Genomic DNA, 13,830 nt, shown 5'->3' with positions numbered 1-13,830 from the left:
TGAAGACCTTCCTCGTCGACCGTGCCTTTGTGAGGCGAAGGGACCGTGGGATGGAGTTCCAGAGTGTGGGGGCAGAGAGGCTGAAAGTCCGACCACCGATGGTATGGCGGGTCGGGCGGGAGACATGGAACAGGCCGCAGCCCGCTGAATGGGGGGAGCGGGCATGTTGGTAGGGAGTCAGCAGGTCCAGCGCCCTGGGATGTCTTTCCGACATGAGGGCTGCTATACTAGTGTAATTTGTTGTTGTTTTTGTTATGGGTGAGGAGATTAGAAGTGGTGGAAGCATGAACTAGTTAAGTAGCAAAAATGGCTTGTTTCCATGCTGCACAGTCTACGTAATCCCATATAATTCTGGCAAACTCTGCTGTGTTTTCCTTCCCATCTCCTCTGCACTAGATTTAGCTTTACAGGTGCTTTAATGGAATTGATAGTCTGTGTCAGTTTCACTGATTCCTGTCACATAATTTCTATCCAAAGCCCCAGTATGCTGGCGGCAAGTCAGATGCCACCAGTTCTGATCGCTGGCTTAGATGGTCTTCCATATACAGTCAATAAATTTTCAGCATTTATATGTCAAAAGAAAGACTGGCACTGAGAAGAAGTGACTAATATGGAGCTCTGGGTGGTAGCTTTTCAGTCAACTGAGCTGGCCATAATGGGCTGGAAAAGATTTGCTAATGTTATCACAGGTTTCTCTAAGGTTCTCGCAGGTAAACTTCATTTGAAAATGTTAAAAGGTTGTTCCAAATATATCAAGCAAAAAGACACAACTAACATCATTTTTCAAATTGAAAGCAGATACGTTTTTTCATTAACTGTTAGAGAACACATGTGTGGCAGGTTTCGCCACAGGCTGAATATACTGTTCATTTGAAGAACTAGACAGTAGTTCAGTTTGCTTTGTGATAGATAGATACAATATGCTTCCACTGTACAGAAGCTAGATTGTTTTGTGGCTGAGTTAACCAGAAAACACCAAGTTCTCTGCTTTTGTTGCTGGCTGAGTTGAGCAATGCATAGAAAGAGAACTCACAAGAAACAGCTTGCATTTGTTCTTGGTTTCTTTTTATCCCTCCTTCAACTTGCTGGACATACGGAATTCACTTTGCATTGCACGGCAGTGGTAAACATACTCCTTTGCTACATCATAATTCTGTTTCTACATCTTTCCTTCTGCATGCAGTGGCTTAAAATAGTCTGTGGGGATATCAGCCTAAAGTAGGGGAGAAAAGGGAGAAAATGATTGAAAGATGCACAAAACTATAATACAATCTCCGCCTGACATTCATCACAAAGCTGCTGCTGAGACTGTGCTTTATTTAGAAATGCTTCAGTATTAGCACACTTAAGAGTTAAAAAACATCAAAGTCTTTAACATCATTAACCAGCATGATAATGAGCATCAGACAGATGTGGAAGTAAATGATTGTTTTAATACCTCCTAACTGCAAAAAGCAATTTTCTTAGTTTTACTAAATGGGCAAATTTAACCATCTGTACACTTGGACATCACCAATGGCATTAAAATATTAGAAAAAAACTGAGGATTAATAATAAATGAGACATGCTTCTTTAAAAGTTAAAATTGTGTTTCCCCAGTTCAGGTGGTGGGAAGTCATTAGTAAGTGGTCTCCTGCAGAAACACATTGACGCTTTAGAAAGGGCCAGACTCAAGGTTTCATCCTTTATTTACTTACCACTGCAAAACATCTCAGTTTCTCAGTACACCTTCCACCTGGCACTGGTAACTTATTCTGTGTGGAGATACATTGAGTAACAATTTAATAAAATGAGTGTAGTAAATAATAATCCTTGCATTTCTTATAGCGCCTTATCACGTCATTGAGGCGTCTCAAAGCGCTTCACAGGATATACTGTAAAGTGGATTGACTGTGTATGTTGTGGATGAACTCGGCAGTCAGTTTGTGTATAGCAGTGTCCCACAAACAGTTATGGATTGATGGCTGTATTTGCATAATGTATTTATGCATTCATGATGATTAATGCATTTTTTTCACACATCATTCACTGAAAACGTCTGTTTTCAATGTCACCATTCCTCCCAATCTCTTCAGCAGACCAATAGGGAATCTGAATGCCGGATCAGATCCACCACAAAGTAATGAAAGGTACACCACCATCCTCTGTTCAGTGGATAATGTAAAGGCACTCAGGCACTACAAGGCTACAACAGGGCAACTGCTGACACTGGTGGTTAATCAATTTCTAATTGCTGGATGTTGAACAACTGGGCTTTCAGGTCTGTAATGTTTTCCTAACTGTGCAAAGATGCTAAGAAACCATTGACAGGCCAGGGAAGGAGCAGACAGCCTAAAATGTCCATTTTTATTCAGCCCAGGGAAACCGACCACTTGTACAATTGTTAGTACTATCCTCTCCTGACAGTGACTTCATTCCAGTGGAAGCCAATGCGGAGAAACAAAGAATTCAAAGACAAATCAGTAAATAGTTTTTGCTTTTTATTGTGCTTTTTTGAAGCTGAGCGGAGTAGAAGAGTGTGTGAGAAGCCAAGAGAGTTACAGGTACTTTTAATTACTATTGAACTTAGACCTAATTGTTAATGCCCCTTAACTGTGGTCAATGCTTTCGGATCTTCCCTTTCACTATGAGATACCCATCCTGATCTTAACTAGTGTCTCATCTTCTTACACCCGGCTGCACCAAATGCGCTTAAACATGATTTGATCGAGGCATGGAGAGTCATTTTAATGACAAAACACAGAAAACAATTTTCGAAAACATGCTTAATTCCCGAGGCAAACATTCCTATATTTAATTCAACAACAACAACAACAACAGAGCGCTTCACAGTGATGGATCCCGGGGCCGAGCCAGGGGGAGGGGGAGGAAGGTGACCAAAGGTGCGGTCGAAAAGAAAGGTCTTCGGCCGAGACCTGAAAATGGGAAGAAAGGGGGTGAAGCGAAGGGAGTGAGGAAGGGAGTTCCAGAGCCTCGGGGCGCAGTGGCTGAAGGCACGGTCGCCAATGTGGAGTGGAGGTCAGAGGAGGTCAGAGAGGTAGGGGGGGTGTAGAGGAGTGAAGGGATTTGAAGACAAGGGTGAGGATCTTGAAGTCGATCCTCTCTGGGACAAGCACCCAATGCAGACTGGCAAGGACTGGGGTAATCGGGGAGCAGAGTTTGGTGCGGGTAAGAATGCGGGCGGCAGAGTTTTGGATGAGCTAGATTTTGTGAATGGCAGTGGAGGGGAGACCGGCGAGGAGGGCATTTGAATAGTCCAGCCGAGAGATGACAAAGGCATGGACCAGGGTTTCAGCGCCTTTTGGAATTCACTGAAGTCTGGATCAGAGAGCACTTTCAAAAGACTACTTGTAGCTGCAATTCACTGAAAGGCAAGTATCCGAATTGAGAGAAACAAAGGGCAGACATAGCTTTCGAAACATTCGAGTTGAGGCAAAACATCTGCACTCCTAAACAGAAACAATGGTCACTTAGAAAATAAGGCAGGGAGCTGAGACTGTGATAATTTTGTGAGTGGGATGTTCAGACACTTGATTCAATCCAGAAAGTATGCAAATCTTTTCTCTTAAAGAACTAACAGTGAGCCACTTGACAAAGGAGTCTGAATGTGACAATGCTGGCAATGATTTCTGGAAAATAGTGAAGGCATGAAGCAGGCATAATACCACAAGCCAGAGTATACAGACACCTTTTACAATTGTTCGTACTATTTGCTCCTGACATTCAAGAAAATAAACTGAAATGATTATTAAAAATATCTGTTTGTGTTCCCTAAATTCAGGAGAAACAAGGAATGTTGTTGAAAATAAACTTTAATATCGATTTGTTAAGGTATTGTGAGAAGTGGTGCATTGTCAGCAGTGACGTCCTTTGGATGAGGGAACTGAGTTCCCGTATGCCTGTTCAAGTGGACATTAAAGATCCCGTCTGACTGCTTGGAAAGAGAACAGTTTCTCCTGGTGTCCTGGCCAATAATCCCCAAATAAACATGGTAATTTTGTGGCTGTTGCGAGATATTGCTACGCACATTTTGCTGCTCTTTTTGCCTGCAAAATATACAGTCACCACATTTTTCAGTGAATCCAGTCAAGCGTTTGAGACTTTTCCATGACCAATAAAATGTTATACTAAATGCAAGGATTATTATTTTATGAAGAGTTAGCACAAGAGGCAATGCTGCAAGTTACTTTGTTCTTGGAGATGAGTAGTTCAGTAGCTAAAAGGAGCTGTTTCTTTTTCACTATACAATAGGTTTCATTTACAGTAATTGGAACGCTGAAAGGACCAAATAATCCTTTTCCCTGTGAAGCACTTTTAGACATCTCGATGATGTGATAAAACCTTTATTATTATTATATAAATGCAAGTTGTTGTTGTTATCTCTTCTAACCTCTGATTTCACTCTTTCAGTGGCTATCCTGACTTTATAGCCTCCTGTACCAATTCACCAACCTGTAAGAAAAACATTTATCCTCTCAAAATGTTGAACATGATTAGATTAGATTGCACCAGCTCTCTTTGCAAAGGGAAATGATCTGAAAGGACACTTTTCTCCCTGTACACATCGGGCAGAGCTAATGCAGGAAAAGGTCGCTGTAACAGTGGCATCATATGTACTGACTGTGAACTGAGACCATGGTGACTGTAAAACCTTTCAATGAGTATATGTGCTGTTTTCCAAAATGTCTCAATAAATATTAAAGAGCTTGTGACCTTGTGTAGCTGGCTCCTCAAATTCCAATTAAAAATGAGGGAATGTGATAGTCACAACCCTGGTGAGACATCCTATTCCTGCATCATGGAAGAAATACTTTGAAAGACAATAATACGATACATTTAGCAGATCTAAACAGGCAGATCATGGAGCTGAGAAAGAAGTGCTGAGCTACGTAAGGGTTATGAACAGCTCCACCTTGAGATGAGTTGTATTTTCGACCACACATTAGTCTGCGTTATACGTACAGTATATTCTTGAAACTTATCGATGTTAGTAAATTTATTCCATTCCAGCTTTTTTGTAATGCTTGCAATACAATATCAGCCAAACATAGATTTGACCTATCATTGCACCAAGTAATTGGAACTGAAGTGCTATTGAATAGAATGTGAACCACAGCAATATCTGGTTGAATTCAACTGTATCTCATCGATTATGATATGTCATCATTACCCAACCACGCTTTCTAGTTGATTACTAAACAATGAGAATACAAGTCGTACACTACTATATATCCAAGATTCATGCTATTCTCATCAGACAGCAAGAAATTCTTAGAATAAGATTAAATAGAAATTAATTCTTTAAACAATAACTGCAGGAGAAGCAGGTCACAAGAATTAAACAGAACCTACTGGAACTCCATCCCACAGTCCCTCCACCTCGCCCCCTCCCTCGCCTCCTTCAAGACCCGTCTCAAGACACGTCCTCCTGACGTGAAAGATGCTATACAAATGTAATTTGTTGTTGTTTCCATAAACTCTCAGGTATGGTCGCCATTTTATCATTTGTGGACAGTGGATATGATATGTGATGAAACCTTATTCCCCAGCAATCCTGTCTAAAGATATATCTTACAGAGGAACCCACAGCAGCCTCCTACCATGCTGAAGCAGCAAGGAAAGAGGATATGCACAGCACTACAGTGGTAAAAATGTGCATATACATTGTTTTACTATGTAAAAGCATTCACACTTAAAGTTTCTGCAAAATGACCAAACCCTGATATAGGATTGTAAAGGACAGAAAAGGGGCATCTGCTAGTCCCAAAATACTGAGTATATTTTGTGCTATTCAGATTTATTATTAGAAGTTGCCTGCTGTCTTTATAGGGACATAATTATTTATTCAAATCTGTTCTGGATCCGATCACTGTTGCAATTATTTCTAAGCATTTATATGTACATTTTCAAAGTCTCTCAACAATTAGTGAAAATAATACAAAATACTGCACCACTGCAATAAGATTCGAGCAAATTATAGATTTGCTCTTCAGAGACAAATGCAATCTAATTAATGCCAGAGTACTTTATCAGATGGACATATCTTCTCATGATGAAAAATTGTGCCAATTACACTGTGTGTCATTGACTAAAAACAGCATTACCCCATCAATACGTAACCTGCCCCATTAAATGAAAACTCAAAGGCTGAAGTTGGCATTATTCCAAACAACAACTTATGGTGGTGTACAAAAAGGTACTTGCAAATGCATCTCTTTCCCACAGTACAGATAAATTGCACTACTCATGTTTTGTCTCAATCGCCATGCAATACGATGGGGATAGAACTATAGAAATTTATAGCACAGAAGAAGGCTGTTCAGTCCATCGTATCTATGCTGGATTTTTGAAGAAGCAATCCATTCAGTCCCCTTTACTACCTTTTTCACATAACCCTGCAAATTACTCCATTTTAGAAAGCTATCTGGTTCCTTTTGAGAGCTAAAATGGATTCTGCCTCGATCAACGCACCCAGCAGATAGTAACAATTCACTATGTAATAAAAATCCTCCTCATCTCCCCTTTGCTCCCCTCCTAATTACCTCAATTGAGCCCTTTATTTACTGATTCACTAAGATTGTTTTGTCAGCTATCAGTTGACAAGCTTATTCACCTGCTTTAACTCACATTTTCACAAACATTTTTGCCCACTTTTCAGGCCAGTTCGTTCCACGCTTTCTGAAAACGTTTCTAAGCTAGAATGCAATAAGAAGACTCATTGGTGTAACAATTTTGACAACAGTTCATTAACTGTGTATAATGGTCAGATCCCAGCCTAGTTCAGTTAGCAGCACTCTCACCTCTGAGTCAGAAAGTTGTGAACGCAAATTCGCTGCTGCATTCCTCACAAGAACACAGTCACTACACTTTACAGTAAACCTTGTGAAGTGCTTTGAGATGTCCTCATGACTTGAAAGGTCTATATCAAGTGTAAGAATTGTTATTAATATTATTATAGGACAGGGCATAAAGTGATTTGCCAAATCCCGCTAGAAGCACATTCACTTTTCAGTCACGGCAAAAGCATAATTTGAATAATTACTATTTGCATATTTATAACCTTACTCTGTACATGATTAGTCTCATTTCTCTGTCCAGACAACTTCTGAGTATATACGATGTAGAACATCAGCTTTCCGTGTGGTCCAAAGCCACATTGTTTGGCTGCTTGCTCAAAGACGTCAAGAACTGGCTAAAGCCATATTTGCAATTCGCAACCGACATTTCTTCCCAAGTTGCTGTGTTTTTAGGCAGCTGCACAGATGTAAGGAAACACATCCTAAATTGTTGCATTATTAGATGGGTTAATAATAATCCTTGCATTTGATATAGCGCTTTTCACATCTTCTAGACGTCTCAAAGCGCTTCACAGAATATACTGTAAAGTGAATTAACTGTATATTTTGTAGGCGAAACGCGGCAGCCAATTGCACACAGCAGTGTCCCACAAACAGTCGTGGGTTGAAGTGACCAATTTTATTATTGTTTTTTTCTTGAGGGATTATTATCAGGCGTGTGGAGTAAGGAAACTGGCCCAAGGTTTTGCACTGCCAGGAATCGAACCCAGGTCTCTCGCTTGTGAGGCGAGTGCTCTAACCACTGAGCTACAGGACTCCACAAAACTGTATTTCATACATTCATGCAGCTGAGCCTAAAAGAAGTAGCCATTCAGGCAAGTGCATAAAATGAACGCAAATTGGCTGCTGTGCTCGCCTACACAATACAATACAGCTTAGAGTAAAAATCCTGTGAAGCGCTTTGAAACATTCTTCCAATTTGAAGGATGCGATGTCAAATGCAAGGATTGTTATTTATGTCTTTAGAATTTTGACCCCTATAGAATTTGATGTATTTGTTATGCCCCCAATTTTCTTCTCCAGTTTTCCTCCTACTCCTCCTCCACTCCTGAAGCTAGTTGATTTATTTTGTCTTCCACTAGGAGATGGTTGCACAGACACCAGTTGCACTCCTGATCTTGTGATAATAATAATCATAATCCTTGCATTTGATATAGCGCCTTATCACTGACTGAGACGTCGCAAAGCGCTTCACAGAATATATTGTAAAATTGATTCACTGTGTATTTTGTGTGTGAAACTCAGCAGCCAATTGCACACAGCAATGTCCACAAACAGTCATGGATTGAATGACCCATTTTTGAATTTATTTTTTGGGAGGGATTATTAGTGATCTACTGTGATCTATTGTGTGAGCTTTTATGGTGAACATCTACAGGCTATTGAACCACGAGAGGCATCACAACCGAGCCTGATCCTGCTTTTGTCCAATAACTGTTCACACGAACCTTCGATAGAGATCCAGACCAACAACCCTACATGATTTTGCCCTCCATCAAGTATTTGCGCTGGACAGTTCATTTACCACCAGGTCACTGAAGTAGATACTTATAAGCTTCAAAAGGATTGGAGTGTGAAAATATTCATCAGCTCACAATATAGAGGTTACAGCATGTCTTTCAGTGAATTGCAAGCCATCAATCCAATTTTGAGGTTAACATGGCATCATAAATTGAAACTTCCCTGTGAATCGTTGGCAGATATCCAGTGTTAGATGCAATGTTGTGTAATGTGGTTCTGTATAGACTAGAGAGATGAAAAAGTAAATGAAAAGTAAAGCAAAATAAAGAACTCGGATGAGTACATTAGCGGGTTCTGCAAATAGCTTTTTTTCAGAAAGTATAAACAAAGCTGCTCAGTTTTCGTTACATTGTGAGAGACTGAGTCAATGGAGGGGCCACTCGCCCCCCTGTTCCAGTAATCACAGAGTGTGGGCAACAATGGTTCAAACACAGGAACACAGGGAAAGCTGCAAACAAAGGTGGCTTTCAATCTGGCTGCAATACATCATCATCTTGCTGTGAATCACTCTCTTTCACGATCCAGAGAGCAGAAGATGGTATCACTGAACCTGTTTACAGGAGCTGTGGGTATTTCCATCTCTGTGAAGGGCAGTCAGTGGTTCAGGCAGTCTCGAAATAGACAACAAGTGCCAGTATTTGAGATGGATGCAGCATATGTAGCTGGAAGTGCGTGAGTAGAATTTGCAGGCTCTGTGGTTCACAATATACTTGAAAATAGCATTTGTTTCATTGAACATTCTTCCAGCTCAGCATATCAACAACTATAGACTCAATCCAATGCAAATTAATCATCACAAACACTGCATTCTGCAGGTACGAATCAGCCCTTAAAGCACATGCAGCATTATTGGTGTATTTATATATTCGGGAGGAAAAAAAGCCTGAAAAGACAATTGACAAAACTGTGCAATCATCAGGGAAATATAAGACATTCCTACATATTAATACTCAAGTAATTGTCTAAAAATAAATTATTCAAACTTTTTATTGCGTCATAGTCTACCTGAGGGAATACGAATGCGGTGTTCTTTGCTGTGTCATTATTTTCCTGAACTATTTTCTCAGGCACTGCGTTTAGCCATCAGGGCACAGATAACAAAGAATTATAAATGAAGTAGAGGGAATATACTTAATATTATGGTCCATTGTGTTGAATCTCAATCCCTACACTAAAATAATTTTGCCTCACAGCACTGCTAACACACAAACTGTAAATTCCCCAAAATCATATCAAAGGTTAATACAGCAATGAAACGCCCATTAGAAACACAGAAACAGGAGTAGGTAATTTAACCCCTTGAGCCTGTTCCGCCATTCTATAAGATCATGGCTGATCTGTACTTCAAATCCAATTACCCACCCTTGCCCCTTTTTGCAAGTGTCAGATGCCTAGCTGACCAAAAAAAAGTACATACTCATCTATTTCTTTTTAAATAAAATTATATGTAATAGGTAATTTTATTGAATGATTGGGTCGGTTAAGACCACATTTTCTGCCAACTATCTTGTTAACAGCTAAAAAATGCTCACAGAATCATTTCAACAACCACAAATGGTGGTGTTACATATTCAGTCAGTGATGATTGATCCAGTAGACCTTGCACTTGGCATTTTTGGAAGGATAAATGCAATGAACATCTCTGGGAGAAGATATCACCATAGGAGCAGAAAGCAGGGTGCGTTCCTCCAGGGAGAGAGAGTGTGTATTCCATTCCTGACACAAGGAAAATTTCAATGTGTAGGTAGCATATATATGAAGATTTCTGTCTGGTTTGGATACTCTAAACATGATGATGGGTTTCCACACATGATGATGGGTTTCCACACATGTCAGACATTCGGCTAACCCCCCAAAAATTAGGAGTAGCAATCATTGGGTGCCCATCCAATAGTCTAAGTAACTTGCAGTCTTGCTAAAGTTCTAGAACATGTTGTTTCCAATCAACGTCACTCACACCTCTTCCTCCACTTCCTAATCAAATACCTCCCGTCCGGGAGTTCTGCTCATAGCACAGAGACAGCGCTCATGAAAATCACAAATTAAGTCCTCTCTCTCTGTGATCAAGGCTCCCACTGCCTCCTCGTCCTCCTGGACCTCTCCTCTGCATTCGAATCAGTCGCTCATACCATCTTCCTCCACCGCCTCGCCGCCTTCATCCACCTTAGTGAGCCTGCACTTGCATGGTTCGAGTACTACTTTACAAACCGCTAACAATACATCTTGGCAAATGGGCTTCTCCTCCCACCCCCGCTCGGTCACTTGAGGGGTAACCCCCTTCGTCCCATTCTTTTCATTATTTACTTGCTCCTTCTCTGTGATATCATCCTCAGACACAGGGTAAACTTCCACATGTATGCGCATGGTACCCAAATTCACTTCTCCAGTTTTGACTCTAGGTTTGCTGGTGTTTGTCAGCTTGCTTGTCAAGGCCTGGATGAGTGCAAACTTTCTGCAGCTGAATGTTGACAAGATGGAAGCCATACTCCTTGGCTCTTGTCAACGACTTCTCTTGTGTGGCTCTGACCTCCCCTCAACTTCCCCGACCTTTCCCTAAGACTTACCGAACCTGTCCGTAGCCTAGCTGCCAGTAATCCTTCCTTCCCCACAACCAGTCCTTGACCAGGACCGGTCTCCTGTACCTCCATCATATTGCCCATCTCTGACCATATCTCACACCCAACGCAGCCAAACACCCTTATTCATCCTTTTGCCACCTCCTGCCTCAATTATTCCAATGCTTCCTCTCCGATCTCCCCAGCTCCACTATTCACAATATCCAATTAATTCAAAATTCTGGCACTCGTATACTTACCAGTACCAAACTCCATACCCCATCAAACCGGTCCTGGCCAGGCTTCACTAGTTCCCTATCACAGAACAGATTAATTTCAAGAACCTCACTCTTGTCTACAAATTCCTTTGTTCCTTGGCACCTTTTTACCTCTCTGATTTGCTTATTCCCCACTCCACTGCCTCACCACTTCTGCTCGGCTGGTTCCAACCTCCTGCTTGTCCCTCGTCCCCTCCACTCTACCATCGGCGGCCGTGCTTTCAGCCACTACACGCCACAACTTTGGAACTCTCCCCTTCAATCCCTCAGCCTTGCCAGCTCTTTTGCATTTTCAGATAATGCCTAAAGACCCTCTTCTTCGACTGTGCTTATGGTCACCTCCTCCCTCCCCCAGCTTGGAGTCAGGTTCTGCCGCTGAAGGGCGCTTTATAAATTATGGCTCTGAACCAGGAGACTCAAAGTCCAAGTACAGACCAGCTTATCACTCAGATTTGGTTGGACAAAATTAACTCAATCCACAACTGTTTGTGGGTACTGTGTGCAATTGGCTGTCACGTTTCACCAACAAAATATACAGTCAATTCACTTTACAGTATTTTCTGTGAAAGATTTGAGACATCTTAATGACATGATAAGGTGCTACATCAAATGCAAGGAATATTATAAACACCATTCTGAGGCAGAGAAAGTTGTCAGAACATAAACACATCTCTTGTTGACTGTTCACAAACTGATTTTGATTGGATCTGGGCTGTAAAGAAGTCTGTGCCTGAAACCATGCCAATTAAACGGAGTAATGGCACTCACTTGGAACACTATAATGTACAAAATATATTAAAGGCTAGTCAATTGTAAACCACTGTAAAGGAAGCCTGGAGACATGAATGTGATGCATTTACACAAGAACTATGTAGAATACATGTGGAAGAAATTCTGTAGTTAATTACTTCCAATGGATTGCACTCTGTATATAAGTATGGAATAATAATAATAAGTATGGAATAAATATTTATACTTGACTTTTATTTTGATGAGGCGTCTTGTAACACAGAGAGCATTTCAACATTCCTCACTGACCTCCGGGCAAGTAGAATGAGAAGCATGTAGGGTCCATGTGAAATATGTTCAGATTTTTGTAACAGTTACCGTGTTACTGAATTACAGAAGTGAAAGTCTAGGAGGTGAAATTCCAGCTGCTGTTCATTTTAGCAGCATTGCCTCTGGGTGTCAACTAATGCATAATTTGTGATAAAAAGGACCTGAATTAACCAGTGCTTTTCCACCCAGTGATTTTTAGCTGCCACTAAATTTAACACAAATTAATTTACCATTGAAATTACACTGACCCTTAAAATCCTTGCGCTTTTATAGCACTTTATCACGCTAAAACGACTCAATGTTACCTGTGGGGAAATAATGTAATTTCAGTTATTATTACTTGCGCAATTACTGTATGGTGTAAAGACGCAGAAACTGTAGTAGGATTTCATGTTCAATATAAGGTGACATATTTACATAAATGTGTATCTACTATCAGTGAGCTAATGTTTTTGTTTCCTTAATTTATTACCTAATTGTGCTCTTGATGTTCTGTCAGCTTGCTAACATTATCAGAGTGTAACTTGCTGGGGATAATATCTATGTATCTAATAGCTTTCGGGCTCAGTAGCAGGAGGGGGGGAATGGAGATGTCACTCATCTCATCTACCTTTGACTGTCCATAGGTCAGGAACCATGTGGAATGGTCATATACCCTTGATAAAAATAACATAACATCATTTTTAAAGCCAAATTTGGCATTAAAATGATTTGTTATGTTATAATCAGGGTGTAAGTAGAAGATGTATGGAACTGCATCGGTCCCTAATTTCGAACAGTAAACCATGAGTAATGGGATTTACAAGGAGAGAGGCTAAATCAATAGAGAGGAAATTTGCTTCTCTAAACTAACCAGACCAGTGATTTGTACAAGGCCATTTTCAGTTCCTGTGACCTATGCTCTATCCATCTAGCTATCCACCGTAAAATCTATTTTTCTCTCTTCACCAAATACTGAGTTGATGGTTTCAATTAGTTGCCTATCAGAGTGATTAAATCATTCTACCGATTTCGGTCTTTTAAACATCTACCATTTAGCTTACATTTCCACTGCTTATTACTCCAATAAGTCTCATAACTTTACATTTATTCACATTAAATATCTGTTAATTTTCAGGCCAACTCCCTAATCTAGCGAGATCCCTCTTGTCTATCACAATGTATTGCAATGAGAATTATTCCACATGCTATTTCTTACTGTACAATATATTTCATGTTTATAGTTAGTGCATTGTACATTCTTGTGCTTTCCCAACTGTGCTTGTATGATATTATGTCTCTAAAAAAACCTGCTTTGAAGTATCAGGTTTCTAACGCCACTGTTTATAGTGATCTGAAGCTCTGAAAATAACTGTACAGAGTATAGTGGTTACCACTGTTTCATTGTTTTGACAATTTCCCAGTGATGAAATTGAATTAGTTGTATAACTATTCTCTTATTGCAAAAACAGAAACATCCTTCAAGATAATAATAATAATCTTTACATTTGATATAGCGCCTTATCACATCTTCGAGACATTTTAAAGCGCTTCATAGAATATGCTGTAAATTGAATTGAC

At 40.3% G+C, this 13,830-nt stretch overlaps 1 long non-coding RNA gene across 1 annotated transcript in view; it reads right to left on the bottom strand.

Annotated features, from left to right (window-relative positions):
- The window catches only part of LOC103184548, a 99,561-nt gene extending 88,145 nt beyond the window's left edge, over nt 1-11,416 (bottom strand). The window contains exon 1 of the long non-coding RNA XR_488537.2: nt 11,194-11,416. This is a non-coding gene — a long non-coding RNA (uncharacterized LOC103184548). The remainder of the gene's footprint in view (nt 1-11,193) is intronic.
- Between the last annotated feature and the right edge of the window lie 2,414 nt (nt 11,417-13,830).

This window comes from Callorhinchus milii, unplaced genomic scaffold (genome assembly GCF_018977255.1).
Source record: "Callorhinchus milii isolate IMCB2004 unplaced genomic scaffold, IMCB_Cmil_1.0 Scaffold2, whole genome shotgun sequence".
NCBI classification, from domain to species: Eukaryota; Metazoa; Chordata; class Chondrichthyes; order Chimaeriformes; family Callorhinchidae; genus Callorhinchus; species Callorhinchus milii.
Note: the sequence above shows the minus strand (reverse complement) of the source record. Positions and strands in the feature narration are given on the sequence as shown.